The sequence below is a fragment of the Ictalurus furcatus genome, chromosome 2, assembly GCF_023375685.1.
Source record: "Ictalurus furcatus strain D&B chromosome 2, Billie_1.0, whole genome shotgun sequence".
In the NCBI taxonomy this organism is placed as follows: Eukaryota; Metazoa; Chordata; class Actinopteri; order Siluriformes; family Ictaluridae; genus Ictalurus; species Ictalurus furcatus.
In genome coordinates, this window is record NC_071256.1 from 9268822 (window position 1) to 9289099 (window position 20278).

The 20278-nt window shown below is 41.7% G+C and overlaps 1 pseudogene; it reads left to right on the top strand.

Annotated features, from left to right (window-relative positions):
* Positions 1–849: 849 nt before the first annotated feature.
* Positions 850–9063, top strand: LOC128621273 (tubulin alpha-1A chain-like; annotated as a pseudogene).
* Positions 9064–20278: the final 11215 nt, after the last annotated feature.

Consider the following 20278-nt stretch of genomic DNA (forward strand, 5'->3'; position numbering starts at 1 on the left):
TGAGTCACTCTGTGAGTCGCCCGCGCAGTCGTTTTGTCACGCTTTTGCGTTGCTTTCAGTTTTAGTTTGTGTACGATTTCTTAAATTATTATTATTTATAAATGAATTATAAAAGAAATACACGTTGCTTATAAATGTAGGCCCTATCTGCGATTTCTGATCATTAAAAAACGGTGTTGTTTTGCTTCTCCTGCCTGGATTTTGAAACCACAATCAAATAATCATTCACGTTTTATTATTATTATTATTATTAGTAGTAGTAGTAGTAGTAGTATTGTTTTTATTTATTTATTTATTTATTTATTTATTTATTTATTTATTTTCTGTTACTGACACGAATATAGAAAGACCAAAAGGTAGCTACACAAACCCTCCCCTGATGCCAAGATGTCGTGGCTTGTAATTTTATCTGAAATAAATGCTGGTATCTGTGTCTAAGATTATTTAAGAAATAATTATAAGTAATATTAGAAGTCATAAAATTACTGTTAAATGTCAACAGAAAAAAATCTAGTCTACACCTAAAACGAGCAAATTCCGAACAGTTTCCCATCGCAATGTTATATTGTTAACACTAATTAACAAGTATGCGGTTTTGAATAAAACGCCTTTAAAAGAATTAAACATGACTTTTAATAACATTAAAAATCAATTTAATAACAAAAGAATAACAACATATATAGACAGACAGACAGACAGGCCGTCAGACAGACAGACAGATAGACAGATGCCATTTTCCAGCCTCCTTGAAGACAGGACTATTCCGTTTATGATGCCACGAGGATCGATGTCACGTCATAGTAGTTGCTTCGAGTGTATCTATAGCAACCAGTTCTAAAGTTCTAAGCTTCTAAAGTTGTACGTTTCAAAAGTTTTAAGCTTACCTGCGATCTTTGGAGATTATTTTCAAACTTGCAAATTGAGACAAAGGATTTTCCAGAGGATTAAATGATGGATAGTTTTCAACCTAGGAACAACTCAGGTATGTGGTATTTTCTCATTCATTTTAATTGTAGATTGTTGGCTTGGTGATTAGGTCTAAAGTTTGTTCTAAAGTGAACACGTGATGCTTGATGGGGGCATGAAGCACTAGCTAAATTAATTAATTGAAAAACCACTAAATGAACACTGTTTAATTTGTATGCCATGTAATCACCAATCGATACGTCCCAGAACTGATTCGCAGAGATTTTTCATTTTTTAATGATTCTGTGAAGATTATTTAGATACATGGTAAGATCTAACTGAAACTCCTACCTCTTCCCCAATCACTGTCAGAGTTCCCCTTGGTTTTAAATGTTTGAAATGTTATAAATACCTTATATACATGGTCTTATGTATACAGTATATGTGAGATGTTCTACACACAAAATATGGCTTAAAAGTATAGCGAATGTGTAACACTGAAAATCTGCTTTAAACATTTCATCACTAAATTGTCAGATAAAGTGTAAAAATATCAAAGGTTATCTGAAGGTGATTATGAATATTTAAGCCACATATATGTGCAAAACATGTTGTACCAAATTAGAATTATATTATATATATATATATATATATATATATATATATATATATATATATATATATATATTATTTATATGGTTAGAATTATTTTTATATAGTTAGAATAATAAAGAGTTAGATAAATTCTTGCTAAAGTTACTAATGTGCAACTATTTCTTTCTTTCATGTAGAAGGCCACACCTGCAGCACTGTGCATGGTGAGGAGTGCCGTTCTCCATGCATTGGACATGTTGGCAACTTTGCCATACAAACAAGTAAAGGAGATGTGCATTTACAGAAGCCTGTTAATGGACGACAAAAGTCCAGCTTTAGAACAGGCTCACGTAAACGGAAATTCAAGTCTCCTTGTGAAGGTGACAATGATGATGACAACCATGAAACCCTTGCAATGATTCGCCAGCAACTTTATGGCCCTGGTGGGCCTTATGAACATAAAGTGCAAGTTCAGTTGTCTTGTGACAGTGACAATGGCAGTCACAACTACGAAACCTTTGTGATGATTTACAACCAACCGCCCATCCCCGATGGTCCTGATGAAAATCCAATAGTAAATCACACGGACAGTGAGCCAGAGTGTTCTAACCATGAGGATGAGGAAGAAGCTGGTGCCAGTCAGCAGCCTGCAAAAAAAGCCAAGAGGAAATGCAAGTCTCCTCGTGAAGCTGACCATGATGAGGACAACCACGAATCCCTTGCGATGATTCGCCAGCAACTTCATGGCCCAGGTGGGCCTGATGAAAATATGAGGGTAAATCAGACAGGAAGCGAATCACGTTGCTCTAAAACTTCGCTCGGCAATCTTAAACGATGCCGGGACGACCATGAGGATGAGGAACAAAGTTCCTTCAGTCAGCAGCCTGCAAAAAAAGCCAGGCTTGGCTTATCAGATGTAAAACATCTTGCAATATCAGGGCCTTATGCTGATGAGGTTGGGCAAGGAGATGCCTTCGGTTAGCATCCTGCAAAAAAAAACAAGGCTTGGCTCTTCGGAAATCTTTGATTTTGAAATATCACCAGGCTTTGGTGATATGGCTAATCTTCAGCGTGTTAACAGACAATCAATGCCCAGCTCTGGATCAGGCGAACATAAAGTGCAAGTTAAGTTGTCTTGTGAAGGTGATAATGGCAGTAACGACTACGAAACCTTTGTGATGATTTACAACCAACCGTCCATCCCTGATAGTCCTGATGAAAATCCAATAGTAAATCAGACAGACAGTGAGCCAGAGTGTTCTAACCATGAGGATGAGGAAGAAGCTGGTGCCAGTCAGCAGCCTGCAAAAAAAGCCAAGAGGAAATGCAAGTCTCCTCGTGAAGGTGACCATGATGAGGACAACCATGAATCCCTTGCGATGATTCGCCAGCAACTTCATGGCCCTGGTGGGCCTGATGGAAATATGAGGGTAAATCAGACAGGAAGCGAATCACGTTGCTCTAAAACTTTGCTCGGCAATCTTAAACAACGCTGGGACGACCATGAGGAGTGAGCCAGAGTGTTCTAACCATGAGGATGAGGAAGAAGCTGGCGTCAGTGAGCAGCCTGAAAAATAAGCCAAGAGGAAATTTCTGTAAGTGTTGCATCTTTCTCTCTCTCTCTCTCGGACACACACACACAGAGCAGAAGAAATAAAAACCTGGAAATAACTCAAAACAATTTGACCCTGTGTGTGTGTGTGTGTGTATAATCAACTAATTATAGACCGATGATAGGATTGTAAAAGGCTCCAATCATCAAATTAATTTTTATCTTTAACCTTTGTTGCCATGTATGCAGCCTTGCCAACTACAATTTGCATAGTTTCTTCCTTCTTTTATTATTAAAGGCAGCTAGTCCTCCATTTGATCAACTGCAGAGAACAAAACATGAAAACAAGACTTCCTGCTCAGGGCAACACAAATCAAGCGATAATCCTTTAATATTTTAATTCCCAGAACTTTGATCTTGAATATCACTAGAACAAAAAAATAGAACCATGCAAATCTTAATGAGACATCACATCAATCAAATCACTGATGGACAAAAAGCACTTCTCAAAAAAGTTGAGTTTAATGTACAAAAGAAAAATTTATCAATATTTCCAAATGGAAAATAAAAAAGTCCTGTACACACTGGAAAAAGGAGAGGCGCTTAAATGATTTATCGGTCCACCTCTTCCACATCCTCTTCCTCTGCCGCGTCCTCTCCCTCTCCCTCTTCCTCGGCCAGCCACTGTGATAAGGACAAGAGTTTAACTTAGTCAGCTTCAGTACAGGCCATGAGCTGGACAGTTAAAACCATCAGCACTTATTTATTACCCTTATAAGAAACACAGATACACAAATAAAACGAAACATTGACATACAGAACAGCACAGTTATATTCAGGTCTTTAAAGTCCCCATGAAATCAAAAGCGAAGTTTTGTGACTTTTAGTTTGAAGATGTTAGACTTAAGGTTATCTATAAGCAAGTGTGTGCTGAAACAATGACAAAATTCGCATTTAGAAGATATACACATTCAAAATATACAGTCTCTCAACCACCGGTACTGATCAACAATTTTGATGACATCATTCTGCACTTCAGCTTCTCATCAGATTTTCTGTCCAAAAGTCAGATTTTCTGACTTAGATGATCATTTTAATTTGATAAACTGAATATTCTGTTTGTGAAACTGGTGTCATTTATTATGTTAATGTCATCATGCTGTTTAGCTTGCTATGTAATAAGTGTACAAAGTGCACAATATATAGTGGTAACCTGAAACGTTAGCTATGTAAAAGGTACTGGAGTTTTCTTTTCTTAATTCTAAAGACAAACTGCCATAACTAGTTCTGAATGGATAACTACAATATGGCCACAACTCAGACGTTAGTTCCATATCTCTAGTTGCCAAGCTAGCACATCTCAGCATTATGCTGAGCCTTATATTTGTAAAATCACTTAGTTGTCCTTAGCCCAAATGTAGTGTAAAGGATGAAATGCTGTGCAACTTTCCTTACTTTCACTGGCATTTTTAACAGTCTGTCACAACGTGAGGGTTCACAACGAACTCGGCGGGAGGATATGCAAGTGAATGTAACGTTAATGGTCAAAGACCGGAACTGACGTTAGCCTAGCCTACTTCATGGGTGTGCAAATATCAAAAGTTAATTGACGTTCTTAAGAACAAACCAAGCCATGGTATGATGCCTTCTATACTAAGGTAAGGTTACCTGCTATTTAGGGATCTAGTTACTCACTGTCTGAAAAAAAGCTTGTATGTTCTGCTGCACTTTTCTACGCTTGGCTGCTGTCTCCATCTCTTACAGACTGAACTGCTAAAATATATCAACGAACTTGCGTTGAGTATGGGCCCAACCAATTGGGGGGGGGACACCGATTTTCATTAACAAACGGAAATATACTAAAAAGGAATAGACATAAATCAATAGAATAGATGAAGAAGACAGATCCGTTGGCAGGGTTCATTAAAGGGGGACATATAGAAAATATTTTCTACTGTATATGGGGGGGGGGGCAGATTGGTATTTCCTCAACATTGGGGGGGACATGACCCCCCCCCCCAAAGAATGCGTGGTTATGCCCATGTGACAAATACTCAAGGCACCTGATGTTAACTTATTAGCTTTACTTCTTTTTAGTAGTCTATGACAAGAGGTACAAGTAAAATAATCTTTTTTAAATAACCATCATCACATATGCACTAGCCTGTTTTTGTGACATACTGTATATAAAATAGACGTTTCTTTAACACAACATTAGAAATTGTACTTTGACTAAAGAGAAGAACAAAAGGCACCAGATGGAAGATGAGAGAATCAAGTTACAATGAAAGATGCTTTTAGCCTGAATGTGTTTTAACCTTTAATATGACCATATTTTAAAAAGTGGAACCTGTGTCGCACTGAAAATTGAAAATGCGTCTTAAATTATTATTATTATTAATAATAATATATATATATATATTTTTACCTAAATAATAGAGTAGAAAAGTGGGGCACAAGTCAATATTACAGCCTTTTACACCTAATCATCTCATCTGTTCTACTTCGAATTCAATACGGAAACATTAATATGATATAATAATGAATCTGATGAAACAAAAAATACGAGTCTATCAGCATATTAACTAGTATGTACATATAAACGTATAATAAAATGGCTGTGTCAGTGTTTGAGATGGTAACGTGCTCCCTTTTCATCCAGTAGTAAGCAGCCATCGTTTCCAGTGCGACCGATAGGAATGCAGGAGATGCTGTCGCCAGGGCAACGCGTCAATAAACTGGGAGGCTCGCGCAGTCAAAAGTCATTCTTCTTACATCAACCCGTTAGTTGTCGAACTGTAAGATTTCTCCACGGAGACATTATCAAACCCGTTAGGAACAATGGTGAGCACAGTTTTATATGAAATAGAAATATATAAAATAGGATTACATAACCTATATATATATATATATATATATATATATATATATATATAAAAAATACATATATATGTACATATATATGTATATATATATGTGTGTGTGTGTGTGTGTGTGTGTGTGTGTGTATATATATATATATATATATATATATATATATATATATATATATATATATATATATATATATATATACACAGATAGATAGATAGATAAACAAATAATAGCCCATTAGTTGAACCACAGGTCGCGGTGTAGCCAGCACAGTCCTAATGAAAATTTAGCCTATATTGAAAAGACAAATAGAGCCAAGTATATATTAAAGGTTTGTAAATACATTCAGGAATGCAAGGGAATGATGTGTGCGCTTGTGAAGTGATGCAGACAGCAAAGCGAGCCAACAATAGGACACAGAGTGCAGTGTGTGCTGAATAATGTGGGTGTAACTGGCTCCACACTTGTCATGATATCACCAGAGGAAAAGGATCTCCAGCGCCATCCCAAAGACATATCCGTTTCTTAACGCTCCGTTAGGTTTGCTCTGGTGTTAAAGTCGGTATTGGGGAAAATCCGCAGAAATGTTATCCGTAAAAGATATATCACCTTGCAGGAGTGTAGTGGCCATGCAATATTAATGCTGGAGTGATTACAGCAGCCATTAACCCCTTAGCAATAGATGCACTGGTCATATTGACTAGGCAGATGAGACAGAAAATAATATCTGAAAAGAACAAACTTCCTTTTATTCTTGGGTTAAAATGATCCAAGCATAACCTGTGTCATATAAATGTAAAGTAAAAGTGTCATGTTTCTATCTACAACAGAGACACATAGTTTGACATAAAAAAAAAAGGTTCGTCTTTGTGTAGAAAATTAAAACTGGTCATTTTGACCCAAACAGACAGATAGAGACTCCCAAGAGATACGGATGTCACCAGTAAAATGATCATGAGATCACAATTTCCAGGTGACAACAGACTGCTGCATAAGTACTGATCATTTCTCAGCAATTGTGTATAGATTTTGGTCATATCTGGATAATATCTTTGCTATCTGTACTTAAGAATTATTCATTTTGTTGATTCATATTCAGTAACACTCTGTCCTGGTCAGGGCTGAGGTGGATCTGCAAGACTGGGTGTGCGTGGGACACCAGTCCATCGCAGGGCATATTTAGGATCACTGTCTAATTCATAAATGCTCCTTTTTCTTAACTGTGTTCTGTCCTCCCACAGCGTGAGTGCATCTCTATCCATGTTGGTCAGGCTGGTGTCCAGATTGGCAATGCGTGCCAGGAACTCTACTGTCTTGAACACGGCATCTAGCTGGACGGACAGATGCCCAGCGAGAAGACCATCGGAGGTGGAGATGATTCCTTCAACACCTTCTTCAGTGAGACTGGGGCTGGAAAGCATGTCCCCAGGGGTGTTTTTGTGGATCTGGAGCCCACGGTCATAGGTAAGATTGAGATCTTATGGTGCATGACTTTAGGGGTGCACGGTGGCTTAGTGGTTAGCACGTTGCCTCACACTCACACCGCCAGGGTCGGGGGTTCGATTCCCACCGTGGCCCTGTGTGTGCAGAGTTTGCATGTTCTCCCCGTGCTGTGGGGGTTTCCTCCGGGTGCTCCGGTTTCCTCCCCCAGTCCAAAGACATGCATGGTAGGCTGATTGGCGTGTCTGATTCATAATGGTCTGATTCATAATCATAATTTATATGGACTTTTCCTTTAGATGAGGTCCGCACTGGAACATAGCGCCAGCTGTTCCACCCTGAGCAGCTCATCACAGGAAAAGAGGATGCTGCCAATAACTACGCTCGCGGTCACTACACTATTGGCAAGGAAATTATTGATCTGGTGTTGGACAGGATCCGAAAACTGGTGAGTATCAGCAAACTGTCTACTGTTAATTACAAATATAACAGAATAATATGAATAAATTTATTATATGATTCTCTTTATAGGCTGACCAGTGCACAGGTCTCCAAGGTTTCCTAGTGTTCCACAGCTACGGTGGTGGAACCGGTTCTGGTTTCACCTCCCTGCTGATGGAACGCCTGTCTGTTGACTACGGTAAGAAGTCCAAGCTGGAGTTCTCCATCTACCCAGCTCCCCAGGTGTCTACTGCTGTGGTGGAGCCCTACAACTCCATCCTGACCACCCACTCCACCCTAGAGCACTCCGACTGTGCTTTCATGGTGGACAACTAAGCCATCTATGTCATTTGTCGTAGAAACCTCGATATTGAGCGCCCTACATACACTAACCTGAATAGGCTGATTGGTCAGATCGTGTCCTCCATCACAGCCTCTCTCCGTTTCGGTGGTGCCCTCAATGCCCTTCAGCTGGCCACCTATGCTCCTGTGATCTCTGCAGAGAAAGCTTACCATGAGCAGCTCTCTGTGGCTGAAATCACAAATGCCCGCTTTGAGCCGGCCATTCAGATGGTGAAATGTGACCCACGTCACGGCAAGTACATGGCCTGCTGCCTGCTGTACCGTGGTGATGTGGTGCCTAAAGATGTGAATGCTGCTATCGCCACCATCAAGACCAAGCGCACCATCCAGTTTGTGGACTGGTGTCCCACTGGGTTCAAGGTGGGCATCAACTACCAGCCTCCCACTGTGGTTCCAGGTGGAGACCTGGCCAAGGTGCAGAGGGTTGTGTGCATGCTGAGCAACACCACAGCTGTTGCTGAGGTCTGGGATCGTCTCGATCACAAGTTTGATCTGATGTACGCCAAGCGTGCCTTTGTGCACTGGTATGTTGGTGAGGGTGTGGAAGAGGGCGAATTCTCTGAGGTCAGAGGCTGCCCTGGAGAAGGATTATGAAGAAGTTGGTGTTGACTCCATTGAAGGTGAAGGAGAGGAAGAGGGAGAGGAGTATTAAAATACTGGAAGGATGTCATTGTATGGTGTAAGATGAAATGAACCTTTTACAACAAACAAAATAACACTGTATGCAAAAACATAAAGAAATGAAGCACCTTTCAAGTTCCCACATTTGGTTGTCTTTTAATTGTATTAAATTGGAAAAAAATTATAAATTATAAAAAAAAGAATACATATTTTCTAAAGCAAAACATTTTTCCATAAGCAAATAGATACTTTACACATTACTGAAAAAAATGTCTAAAGCTAACCAGCCAGGCTTTACAACAAACATGATTATATTATGGAAATAATTTGGTATAAGTAAAAGGCTCGTGCTGATATACTGTATGTCTCACAAATTCTTGATTATTTCAAACACAAATGGTGGTTTTTCTAGTCAATTGGGTAAAAGACTTCACAGTAACATGATTTATTTTAAGATAATTTTTACTCAGATATTGCATGCTTAATAGGAAGGAATTGAGCCTGAAACCTACTGTGGTATGAAAAATAAATGACAGTGACATGACAGTATCATGTCTAGATGACATGATAGCCATTTTGGAGTACAATGCTTGCTGTCTCCACTATTTCTACGTTGGATTTCTCATTAATATGACATGGAAAGGTGATGGAAAATGGTGAGTTAGAAAACAAACTCCTGCTCTTTTGTTCCCTTTCAAAGGGAACTTCGACGGTGCATTTAGCATAACAGTATGGGGTTCGCCTTGCACACGTGACCGGTATCTGAAGCTTGCGTAAAATCATGCCTCTACTTATAGGCCTGCCATGATCAGGTGACGTGGCAATTAAGCGCCTCGCATGATATATATATATGGCACCTGTGAACCACGCCGCCAGCCTTATTATCTTCAGCGAGACTGCATGTCTGTTCTTTGTGTGACAAAAGAAAAAGAAACGCTTCATTTCTACTCTATATTTCTCAATATCTCTCAACTTTTCTATCCCTTTTTTAGTAAAAGAAAAGAAAAGAGAGTGAAAGAATGAGCGAGAGGGATTTCAGGAAGTGTGTTACGCCTTGCTCCCGTTTCATCACGGGAGGAGATGGACACGCTTTCTGCATGAAGTGTTTGGGCGTAGAGCATGCTACAGCAGCCCTCGAGGGGTCTGACTGTCAGCATTGTGAACGTTTCATGATTAGGCAACTACGCTCTCGGCTCGCTCTCTTCTCGTCCGAAGGGAGTGGGTTTCAGAGCCTCGCGGATCTGGGGTTCTTGTATGGATTTGGAAGAGGAGCCAGAGACGAGCGCTGCTCTATCTCTTGCTCTGTCTTCCGGGTCCGGCTCTCCGCCTGACTTTAGAGGTCGTGTCGCGACTCCTCCTTCCCCTATGGAAAGCCAAAACACCCTCGCTGACTCCGAGGAAAACCGACAGCAGCTCTCAAGCATATAAAGAGCTGCTTGAGGTGATCACTAGGGCGGTTCAAAAGTTGAATATAGACTGGCCCGGGGAAGACGAAGTGGCTCGTAGCAGGCTGGATGAGCGCTTCCTCTCCAGTGAAAATAAATATAAAGCTCCCTCACACCGCAGAAAACTCCCCTTTTTTTCAGAAGTGCATGAAGAGATATCACGCTTCTGGAGAAAACCATACACTGGCTGTGTTTATAACCCCGCAACGTCTGATTACTCAGCCATCATGGGGAGTGAGCAGCATGGCTATGTAGCGATGCCAAAGGTGGAGGAGGCGCTTGCGAGCCACCTCTCTCCATCAACGGCAGGTAATTTAGGGAGGCCAACTTTACCTTCGAAGCCATGTAAAGCCACTTCGGCGTTGGTGGGCAAAGCCTATGCGGTAGCGGGTCTTGCTTGTGGGTCCCTGCATACAGTGGCAGTGTTGCAGGCCTACCAAGCAGACCTGCTGAGTGAGCTAGATACTGGTGAGCGAATTGGGCCCGAGGCAGTGGCAGAGCTGCACCGCGCCACAGATTTATCTCTCCGGGCGACCAAACAAACGGCCTGCCATATCGGCCGTTCAATGGGTAGCCTGGTTGTGGCGGAGAGGCACCTATGGCTCAACCTTTCAGGGATGGGGGACAAAGATAACGTCTCCTTGCTGAACGCCCCTGTTAAACCTTCCGGCCTGTTTGGCAGCGTGGTCAATGCCATCGCTGACAGGTTTCGCGAGGCAAAACAGCAAATGGCGGCGTTCAGCCAGTTCCTTCCCCGTCGTGTCAAGTTCACACGGGCCTCCATGAGTGGAGCCCGGGCCAGTGCTGGTGCGAGGGAGTCGCAGAAGACGAGTGTGGCAGCCCGCCTCCCCCCGCAGGAAGCCAGGGGGACTGGGCGGCCACAGCCACAGCCTGCTAAGAGGCCTGATCTAAGAATGATCATAAAAGCAAAGCAGGCAAGGAAGGAACGGTCCTGATGGGCCACGGAGGGACGTATCAGGGGACATGAGGCTGCTAGGGCAACTAGCCCCCAGTGCTATTGTAGGGCCTGCCCTGGCCAAGGCCATCCCATGTTTTCAGTCTTCTCTGGTCAGCGAGCTGTCACAGGGTGACGGAAATCTGATGCTTTCCCTCCAACGAAATGTAGAAAAGCTAACATCACTGAAAGACCATTTGGCAGCGTGGAAACTACTGCCAAATGTGTCCCCTTGGGTTCTGTCTACCATAGAAAAGGGTTACCGGGTCCAGTTTAGTGCTCGCCCCCCCCCGGTTCAGAGGTGTGCTCACCACAGTTGTCAGCACAGAGCAGAGCCCAATGTTAGCACAGGAAATAAGTTCCCTTTTGGACAAAGGGGCCATAGAACATGTACCCCGTTCCCTAAGGGAGGGAGGTTTTTACAGCCGTTATTTCCTGGTCCGCAAAAAAGATGGGAGTATGCGGCCAATTTTAGATCTACAATCCCCAATTTTAGAATTTTAGATCTGCAAGATGCATATTTCCACATAGGAATATTGCCCAGTCACAGGAAGTTCCTGAGGTTTGCGTTTGGAGAAAACACATACCAATTTTGGGTTCTTGAATGTAGGAGCAGACATCCTGTCGAGGCAGGGGCTGAGGCCCGGGGGTTGGAGGCTCCATCCACAAGTGGTGGAGTCCATATGGCGGAGGTTCGGACAAGCGGAAGTGGATGTCTTCGCCTCCGAGTAGACAACACACTGCCCGCTGTGGTTCGTCCTCACTCGTCCTGCACCATTGGGGCTGGACGCCATGGTCTATATGCTTTCCCCCCGATCGCTCTGCTCCCACAAGTTCTAGCGAGAGTTCGCCAAGACCGTCTACGTCTGCTGCTAGTAGCACCTTATTGGCCAGCTTGAATATGGTTCTTGGAGATAATGTCCCTGCTCGACGGCACTCCTTGGGAGATTCCTATCCGCAGGGACCTACTGTCTCAAGCCGGAGGGCTGATTTATCACCCTCGGCCAGAACTATGGAAACTGTGTGTCTGGCCCCTGAGGGGCACCAGCTCATAGATTCTGAGATTCTGATGTTAAACGCTAGAGCACCATCCACAAGGAAATTGTATGCGCTCAAGTGGCGGCTTTTTGTCTTGTGGTGTGAGGAACGTCAGCTAGACCCAGTGAACTGCGCAATAGCTACAGTCCTGGAGTTCTTACAAGAACGTTTCTCAGCAGGGTTGGCTCCTTCTACAATCAGGGTTTACGTGGCTGCCATTTCGGCCAGCCACACCCCTGTTGATGGAGCCTCTGTGGGTCAACATCCTCTAACTTCGAGGTTCATGCGTAGTGTCAGACGGCTGAGGCCCATCTGCAGGCCACGAATACCTTCCTGGGACCTTTCTGTGGTCTTGGAAGGTCTGTCAGGGGCCCCATTTGAGCCCTTAGAGTCAGCCTCTAAGAAGCTTCTGACTCTAAAGGTAGCTCTTCTACTGGCCCTGACATCTCTCAAGCGAGTGGGAGATTTACAAGCTCTCTCGGTTGCCCCCTCCTGCCTTGACTTTGCCCCTGGACTAGCCAAGGCCTTCCTGTATCCTAGGCTAGATTATATTCCTAAAGTGCCTACATCGGCTGCCCGCCCTGTGGTGTTGCAGGCCTTCCTCACACCGAAACAAGAGAGGACGCACCTGCTGTGTCCAGTAAGGGCTCTCTGTACTTACGTCCACCGCTCCGGCCAGTGGCGTAAGTCGGAGCAGCTGCTGGTCTGCTTTGGTGGCGACAGTAAAGGTGATGCTGTGTCAAAGCAGTGCATCTCTAACTGGATAGTGGAAGCAATCTCTATGGCTTACGAGGCGCGCAGTCTCGCCACGCCTCTGGGCATAAGAGCTCATTCCACTAGGGCGGTCACCTCCTCGAAGGCTTTGTCCAAAGGGGTATCCTTGCAGGTACCCTCGGTATGACGGAGTGGGTATTCCCGTTCCCATACTGTTATGCTAAATGCAACGTCGAAGTTTCCTTTGAAAGGGAACGTCGGGGTTACGCGTGTAACCCTATTCCCTGAGAAGGGAACGAGATGTTGCATAGCATTGTCATACCAGGGCAGGCCTGTGAATTGTGTCTTCGCTTCAGATAATAGAGGCTGGCGGCGTGGTTCACAGGTGCCATATATATATATCATGCGACGCGTTTAATTGCCACGTCACCTGATCATGGCAGGCCTATAAGTAGAGGCATGATTTTACACAAGCTTCAGATACCGGTCACGCGCGCAAGGCGCTCCCCATACTGTTATGCTAAATGCAACGTCTCGTTCCCTTCTCAGAGAACAGGGTTACATGCGTAACCCCAACGTTTTTAGGAGCAAACAGTGAAAATCAAATGGTATTCCTTATGTTTAGGATTGTTAGGGTTTTTTTTCTCCAATTAAATGCCAAGTTCAAGTTTACATTATTGTAATTTCAACCATATACAGCTGGTACAGTACACAGTGAAACGAAACAACGTTCCTCCAGGACAATGGTCCTACATAAAACAACACACTAACCATGAGACAACACAGAACTAAATAAGATCTACACATTTTTACATAAAGTGCACATGAAGACGTGTGCTAACAACACAGGACAGTAGACACAGTAATTCCCTGCTGAAAAATACAGCTAAAACCAGCCTAAGCTGGTTGGCTGGTCTTAGCTGGTCTCCCAGCCTGGTCATAGCTGGTAGAGAAGACTGGTTTTAGAGGGGTGTTGGCCACTTTTTTTTAGCTGGCCAGGCTGGTCTTAGATGGTTAGGCTGGTCTTAGCTGGTCAGTGTTGGTCAAGCTGGTCATAGCTAACCAGACTTAACTTAAGTTAAGATGTTGACTGGGTAACATATAGACTAGTTCATTGTATTAAAAGAAAATGCAAAAGAATCACTGATTGCTCTGATTGACAGTCTGTTTGATTAATTGATCACACACAGCAAGTTTTAAAGTGTTATATTCACACTCACAGTGTTAAAATGAACACTTAACCATAATTTATATAGGTCCACACTAAATAGAGTTAAATTTACACTTTAAGTAGTGTTATTTTTTCTACACTCAGTGCTTTTTCAACACTATGAAAGTGTTCACTGTTAACACCGTTGGTGTAGATTTTTACTCCTCACAGGCTCCATTTACACTAAGAAAGTGTTGAATCTACACTAAATGTGTCAATAGCTCAACACTAAGGGAGTTATTTTCAACACTAAATAGTGTTCATACCCAGATTGAGATAATTAAATGTAATCTACACCCTTTATGCCTAAAAATGCATACCTTTAAAATGTGTGTACTCGTCAATAAAAGAACAGCTAACATAGCAGTTGCTGTCCACTTTCGCCAGCATTTCCTGTAAAAGGATATAGAATAACTATTTGTTAATCAAGAAAGGCCACCACAGTCCAAATAGAAGCCAAAGTTATAATGCCTCTCTAAAACAAGACATTGTTAAAAGTGCATTGCGTGATGTGAATTCATGTCAAAACATGCAATAAACACGTCAGCAAATTTAGCACATTTTCTGTCTGTCAGGTAGATTATTGATTGCTTATGAAAAGCGAGACGAAAATGGATAATTTGAGGACAATTGCATTCATTTGTCAGTTGGTTTGGCTGTAATTCCTGCACCTCTATAGTTTAACATTGTTCATTTCGGAGACGTGCTCTTTTGGACTAGCACCAACTCTCTTGGGACTGCCATAACGTTACCGCCACCAACCTGCCGGCTTCCCATTGAAAATGAACTGAATACTAGCGGTGTGGCTTCCCGTGTGAAAATGCCTTTAGTATGCATGAAAAACCTCTTTGTGAATGAGTCCTTCAAATTTACTTTCCTAACTTCAAATTAACTACCCACACATGTCTGATAATCTGAATTTAAGCTTGATATGCCCAGTCCTCATATCAGGATCTTTGCTTCCATGCAGCTAACACGTGCACAGTAAAATCCCTAGTGTTGAATTAACACCCAGAGTGTTCATTTGTGTCCAATTGACTTATATAAACACTGTAGGGTGTGAATTCAACACTCTGGGTGTTAAATCAACACTGGGGATTTTGCTGTGTGGGGGCAGGTTCTTGTCTAACTTTAGCTAATATGGAACTAACGTCTGAGTTGTGGCCATATTGTAGTTATCCATTTAGAACTAGTTATGGCAGTTTGTCTTTAGAATTAAGAAAAGAAAACTCCAGTACCCTTTACATAGCTAACGTTTCAGGTTACCACTATATTTTGCTGTACACTTTGTACACTTATTACATAGCAAGCTAAACATCATGATGACATTAACATAATAAATGACACCAGTTACACAAACAGAATATTCAGTTTCTCAAATTAAAATGATCATCTAAGTCAGTCATTGCTCTTCTGGGAAAATAATAGCACCTGGTCACAGTGCAGGCAGCACACCATTGCTTGGAAGCATCCGTGGGGAAATTGTATTTACAACATATATAGTGTTGAATTTAGTTTCATAGGTAGCCATCCTTTCTGAGTTTGTTTAAAAGTCGTGAGTGCATGTTTAAATGTTAGCGTGTGTGGTTTGCCTGCACACATCTTAGCTCGCCTCTACTCGGTGTGGTAGGTTTCATGGTAGGGCTGCACAATGAATCGGATATTGATCGTGATTACAATGTTGACTGCCCACGATTAAATGAACATGATCGACTGCGATATTAACGTTTAAAGTTCATCCTCCGCTAATAGAAAACTCCGCTGCAGATCAAATCAAGCGCTTCCTACACTTACAACCAGTCACATAGAGCTGCGAAGGGGTGACATCATTTTGTAGTGCCTAGTGCCTCGAGCTGCCAGTTTCGCTGCGAGGGGAAATCATGACATTAAAATGATGCTAAATGGCACCACAGAGGTTGTCTGGGACATTAAACGTCATCACGCTGAAGAGGAACAAACTTTGCAGATAAACTCAGGGCTCTACAGTTTTTTCATTTGCGACTGAAAAGTACTTTGTGCGACTGTGAATAAATATTTATTCGCACTGGTGCGAGTGTCCTGTTCAGAGTTGTATAATACAATCAGAATAAAAATTACAACTCCAAAATGCATCTACACTGCGCAACAGTTACTTTCACACTGCTTTTCATCTCCTCAGTCAACCGAACAATTTTGTAAACACTGCAGAGAAGCCATTATGATGACGAGTAACGCTGTACATCATCTGCTTCTCTCAACTTCCCGATCTCACAACCGCCATCTTTTATTGATCCCGCAAAATGACCTGAACTTTCACCTGCTCCTGTAGACACAGCGGTGTCGGGCGGAGTAAATTAATAATAATGCTAACGCCACAAGGTGGGTTTAATTCAAACTTCTTTATTAAATAATTCCTCACCAGTCATAATCAAGCGTAGCAACTGTTAAGAAGGAGTACGCTGCTGCTCTCCTTCACGCTCTTCAGTAACTCAACATAGCGTATTCACTTCATTTAAACTCAGGGTTGCCAGATATCACTAGAAATATCAGCTCCAGTTTCCATGTTTTGATTTATCCCCAAAATACAATATTATCAGCAGACATGGCAACACTGTACTGGGGGAACCCATCTAAAAGGAACAACTGATAAACAAACAAACAGAAAACTAATAAAATGTAAAGACAGTAAATGTGCTTAGTTATAAATAAATCATTTAATATAAAAATAGATATTATAATAACTTCATAAAATATAAATAAAATGAGAAATGAAATAATGTTTAATTACTATGGGTTGCATTTAATATCATTTTGACATTACGCTTAGTAAGCTATTTCCTTAGAAGGCTATTAGCCTTTTTCCTAATATGGATCATGATTGTGTTAATCTACTTTTAACTAGGACTATTTATTGTTTAAGATATTTAAAAATAAATATTTTATGCTTGTTTATTTATCAATTAACCAACAGTATTTCTCACTGCTATTATTTTAACTCAATTAACAGTGACCATGAGCAGAGAGCTTACATTTAACTGTTTATGGCAGACCTCCTGATTAAAGCTTAAATTAAAAAAGATTGGTATCTGGATCTTACTGCGTTTAATTGGATTCAACAGCCTGTTAACATTAAAGGAAATCATTTTTACTTTGTCTCAAATCATATGTATTTATAAGCCATATATTAATGAACTTAACTAAACCAAGCTTAACCGATCTTCTCACTGAACAGACAAAGAAACACAAATAAAATGATCAATACAAAAGATGTGATTTCAAGGTTGGGGTCTCTAATAGATGGCCATGAACTAAGCTAGAGGAAAAGTCTAGCGGTGGGGGAAAACCTCTCTTACTTGTGGGATAAGGGCCCCAATTGCAGTATCCAGAAAAACAGAAGTCAGTGTGCATTTCACATAAGGGACTTCCCTGTGTATTCCTCCTATGTATATATCCTCACTAAATAGGGAACGGGGGTGTACGCAAAAGCAACATGTATTTCTTAAGATGAATATAGCACCATCTGTCAGAGTTCTCTTTAGCTCCTCAGACAAAGTTCTAGAGGAGATGTGGGCTGTCATCTAAAACCTCGCAGTCTCTCCCTAATGCTTTTCTCTCTCTTCTCCCATCTGCGGTTGTCTCAGTCCTCTCACCATTTCCCAGGTGGTGTGGGATAGCTGCTCAGCCAGCTCTCCCTCGGCATGATTACACTAACTGGCAGTCCTCTGGCCTTCATGTCCACAGTCGCCTTCCTCACTGACTGGTACAGTCGCGTCCCATCCTCATAGAACACTCATAGTTTAGAGTGGAACATGGTCTGGAAGCAGATCTGTTTCTGTTATAATACTCACTTTGCTTCAGAATATTCTTTCTGCTTCTGCAGGACTGCTGGAGGGTAATCTTGGTGATAATATATCGCTCTCTCATTAAAAAACACCCTCTTCTTTACCTATCCTTTGGGCAGAATCTCTTCATTAACTTCATAGTAGTGGAATTTGATTATTATTGACCAGGGCTTGTCTTCCTTGTCACCAGACAGTTTTGGGTCAAGTGCTTGTTGTGCTCTCTCATGCTCCAGCATGTCCTGTAGTAGCTTTTCCACAAACAGCACCATAGATGTCCCCTCCGCTCTTTCGGGAACATTATATAGCCTTATATTCTCCCTTTGAGATCTCCCTTCTTGGTCGAGTAGTTTATTTTCTTGTTGAATCAATACTTTTATCATCTTGCTTAACGTCTGTTCCACATTTTGAACATGATCTTCCACCTTTTCGATTCACATCTCTGCCTCTGGTATCTTTTGATTGACATTGGTGAGCTCAGAGATAATCTCAGTCTGTTGTTGTTTTGTGTCTCTGCGAAAGTCCCTTATCTCCTCCAAAACCTTTGTCAAACTTACCACACCACTCTACTGAGGGCTAAGATTAACCTCACCATGTTGTATCTGCACAGGAGGGCAGTTCTCTATGCTTTCTTTGTGCACAGTTTCTTCAACCATGCATTTTTTGGTTGGTGACGTCACCAAACCTATCCAACTCTACAACTATTGGCACTCTATCTATCTATCTATCTATCTATCTATCTAATCAACTCAAAAAGGACTGTCACCGTATCCCTCTGTCTGTCTGTCTATCTATCTATCTATCTATCTATCTGCAAGGAGAAAGTAACTGTTCTCCGAAAAGAACATTGCTGCCCGTCTGCAGGTTGCTAAAGATCATGTAGACAACCCAGAAGGCTATTGGAAAAATGTTTGTGGATGAATAAAACCAAAATAGAACCTTCTGGTTTATATGACAAGCGTTATGTTTGGAGAAAGGAAAACATGCATTCCAGCATAAGAACCTTATACCATCTGCGAAACATGATGGTGGTAATATAATGCTTTGGACCTGTTTTGGTGCATCTGGGCCAGGACAGCTTGCCATCATTGATGGAACAATGAATTCTCAATTACACCAGAAAATTCTAAAAGAAAATGTCAAGACCATCCATCTGTGAACTGAATCTCAAGAGAAAGTGGGTCATGCCCCAAGACAACAGCCCTAAGCACCCAAGTTGTTCTACCAAAGAATGGTTAAAGAAGAATAAAGTTAATGCTTTGGAATAGCCAAGTCAAAGTCCTGACCTTTATCCTACAGAAATGTTGTGGAAGGACCTGAAGCAATCAGTTCATGTGAAGAAACCCACCAACATCCCAGAGTTGAAGCTGCTCTGTACTGAGGAATGGGATAAAATTGCAGTACCGATGTGCAGAACTGATCAACAGTTACCGGAAACCTTTATTTGCAGTTATTGCTGCACAAGAGGGTCACATGGAAAAAGTAAGTACACCCCTACATTTATCACACCTTCGAATCCATAAAATTAGAATCAGGTGTTCAAGATTGTCTGCCAGTGATAAGAACCTGCTTAGGGAGTGCAGGTCAAACCTGTCTTATTTATACCCCTCTCATATCTAGTGTCTGGTGTTCCTTTTGTTATTGAGGTGTGTGGTGCCATCATGCCAAAATCTAAAGAGATCTGTAAGGCCTTAAAAAAGATTTGTGGATGCCTCTGACTCTGGCAAGGGATTTACAAAGATCTCCAAATAAAAAAAATATTAATTCCACAGTAAAGAAAATAATCTACAAATGGCACAGATTTCAAATGACTGCCAATTTGTCCACGACTGGCCGTCCCAGCAAATTTAACCCAAGAGCAGACCATCTGATGCAAATAGAAGTCCCCAAGAACCCCAAAATTTCATCACAGGATCAACTACTACGTTTTGCAACTGTTGGTGTCAAAGTGCATGCTTCTACAATAAGAAAGAGATTGCACAAATTTGACTTGGATGGGAGTTGTGTAAGGAAAAAGCCTTTGCAAGACTATAGTTTGCCAATGAGCATATAGGCAAGACCTAACCTTTTGGAATAATGTCCTCTGGACAGACGAATCAAAGATAGAGTTGTTTAGCCACAATAATGGCAGACATGTTTGGCACAGGAGAAGCACCTCATACCAACTGTGAAGCATGGTGGTGGAAATTTTATGGTTTGGGGATGCTTTGCTGACTCAGGGAATGGACAGCGTGCATTCACTGATTCAACTATGAATTCTGCATGATATCAAAGAGTGTTTGAATATAATATGAGGCCATCTGTTCA